We start from the raw sequence: 2,701 nt of genomic DNA, 5'->3' as shown, positions 1-2,701 counted from the left end.
GAATCTAGGTCAGCGGTTCTCAATCTTCCTAAGGCCGTGATCCTTTCATACAGTTCCTCATGTTGTGGTGACCCGCCAACCAGAAAATTATTTTGGTTGCTACTTCGTCACTGTAATTTTGCTACTGTTATGAATCAGGCGACCCCTGTGAAAGGGTCATGCAACTCCCAAAGGGGTCACGACCCACATGTTGAGAACTGCTGATCTAAATGGTCACCTAGTAGCATATCAGCTGCATGCAAGCTCCCTTTAACTTTTACTTTAACAACAAGGAGCATGTTTTTTGGTTCACATAAAAAAATATTCATTGAGCCCCGGAGCTGCTGCCACTGCCTGCTTCCTTCGCCTTCCACTCGCCCGACGTGCAGTCAGGTTCCTTCCTCTTCCAAAAGCACCATGGCAACTCTGAAGGACCAGCTGATTCAGAATCTCCTGAAGGCAGAACAGACCCCCCAGAATAAGATTACAGTCGTTGGGATGGGTGCTGTGGCATGGCCTGTGCCATCAGGATCTTAATGAAGGACTTGGCAGATGAACTTGCCCTTGCTGACGTCGTGGAAGACAAATTGAAGGGTGAAATGATGGATCTCCAGCATGGCAGCCTTTTCCTTCGAACACCAAAAATCATCTCTGGCAAAGACTATAATGGCGCTGCAAATTCCAAGTTGGTATTTATCACGGCTGGAGCTCGTCAGCAGGAGGGAGAAAGTCGTCTTAATTTGGTCCCACGCAATGTGAACATCTTCAAATTCATCATTCCGAACGTCGTGAAGCACAACCCAAACTGCAAGTTGCTCAGTGTTTCGAATCCAGTGGACATCCTTACCGATGTGGCTTGGAAGATAAGTGGCTTCCCCAAGAACCGTGTTATTGGGAGTGGTTGCGATCTGGATTCGGCATGGTTCCTTACCTCATGGGGGAGAGGCTGGGAGTCCACCCGTTAAGCTGTCACGGATGGATCCTTGGGGAGCATGGAGACTCTAGTGTGCCAGTTTGGAGTGGAGTGAATGTTGCTGGTGTCTCCCTGAAAAACCTGCATCCTGCTTTAGGCACTGATGGAGCTAAGGAACAGTGGAAAGAGGTCCACAAACAGGTGGTCGAAAGTGCTTATGAGGTGATCAAAATGAAAGGCTATACTTCCTGGGCCATTGGGCTGTCTGTGGCTGACTTGGCAGAGAGTATAATGAAGACTCTCAGGTAGGTACATCCCATTTCCACCATGATGAAGGGGCTTTATGGTGTAAACGAAGACGTCCTCCTCAGGGTCCCGTGCATCCTGGGACAGAATGGAATCTCAGACGGGGTGAAGGTGACCCTGACTCCTGAGGAAGAGGCCCAATTGAAGAAAAGTGCAGATACACTTTGGGGGATCCAAAAAGAGCTGTAGTTTTAAAGTCTTGTACCAACCACTTCACTGTCTGGGCTACAAATGGATTTTAGTTGGGGGGTGTGCATGTTGCTCTTTTTATCTGCTCTATGACTAAAGCAGTAAAATGATGATCTAGGGAAACATTCGTTTCCTAAAGTCAGACTGGGGATGGGCCATAAAGCCTGACAACTCTATCCTGAGGTGAATACTTATCATGTGTGATTCTGTATTGGTTAGCATACAATTGTTCTCCACCTCCAAGACCCCACTGCCAAGGTGTTTACTGTGTGGGATAGAACTTCTGGGCCCTTCACTCAACATGCCAAGTCCAGCTTCTTTCCCCCAATCACATCTTGGGCTCCAGAGTGTAACGTCAATCCAGTATTGCATGTCTTGTGCATAACTGTCCTAACGATTTTATTTTGTGTACGATATTTATCTGAATACTGTGTATTTGCCATATAATGTAAAAAGACCTACATAAAAACAGTGCAACTATCTGTTCTACCAACTAAAACACCAAATAAACCATGCACAGTGACATTACAAAAAAAATTCATTATAAATGGGATTAGTGCATTTTCAGCTGTACTTGTGTTAGTTGTATCATGTTAGGCTCAACTATGACTTTATTATTATCTTGTTTAGAGATTATGTTTGTTTTAAGAAAATGTGTACAGGTGCCAAGTTGACAAGATATTTATGTTAGACCGGGTTGACAAGAGAAACAGATCCAGTGACACTCATATGCGTGTTAAGAGAGAGCTTTATTTAGAAGAGTAATTTTAAGGGGAAGGAATTGTTTGTGTCTCCACAGGGAAAGAGATACCAGACTTAAATCCAGTGTTTATGGGTGTGAATGCAGCAGGCCGACATGGTGAGCGGAGCTAGTGGAGGGACCTGCCTTATACCAGCTAGGTGGACAACTGCCCCTCCCCACAGAAGAATTTACTTTTGAGGATGGCACTGAAGCTGCAGCTCAGGGAGAGGGACAGGTCTGATCAGAGCACACAGGAGCAAATGAATGGGGAGGAAGAGAGAGTGGAGCACTTCCTGGTCCACCAGGCCTGGAGGACAATATCTCCGCTCCGAATGGCCAGTGCACAGAGTGGACCATATGGCTGATCCCATTATGAGACACAACATCCCTCACTGATCCATGGCCCTACGGGGACAACACGGGAGACTCAGTGTCAGAATTGGCCTAGACTGACCCCACGACACCAAGGCAAAACACTAAAGGCGTGTGGCTGAGCAATGGGGGGAGCAGAGCAGGGAGCTCCCTAGGGAGTGCAAAGGATGGACTCTGGGGCCAGAGCGTGGCACCCCATC

The 2,701-nt window shown here is 47.0% G+C and overlaps 1 pseudogene; it reads left to right on the top strand.

Moving 5' to 3' along the window:
• Window positions 1-390: 390 nt before the first annotated feature.
• LOC101637917 lies at window positions 391-1,506 on the top strand (annotated as a pseudogene).
• The last annotated feature ends 1,195 nt before the right edge of the window (window positions 1,507-2,701 follow it).

This window comes from Echinops telfairi, unplaced genomic scaffold (assembly GCF_000313985.2).
Source record: "Echinops telfairi isolate 266 unplaced genomic scaffold, ASM31398v2 ScPeMD7_7475;HRSCAF=8513, whole genome shotgun sequence".
NCBI classification, from domain to species: domain Eukaryota; kingdom Metazoa; phylum Chordata; class Mammalia; order Afrosoricida; family Tenrecidae; genus Echinops; species Echinops telfairi.
This window is presented reverse-complemented; position numbering and strand designations above follow the sequence as displayed.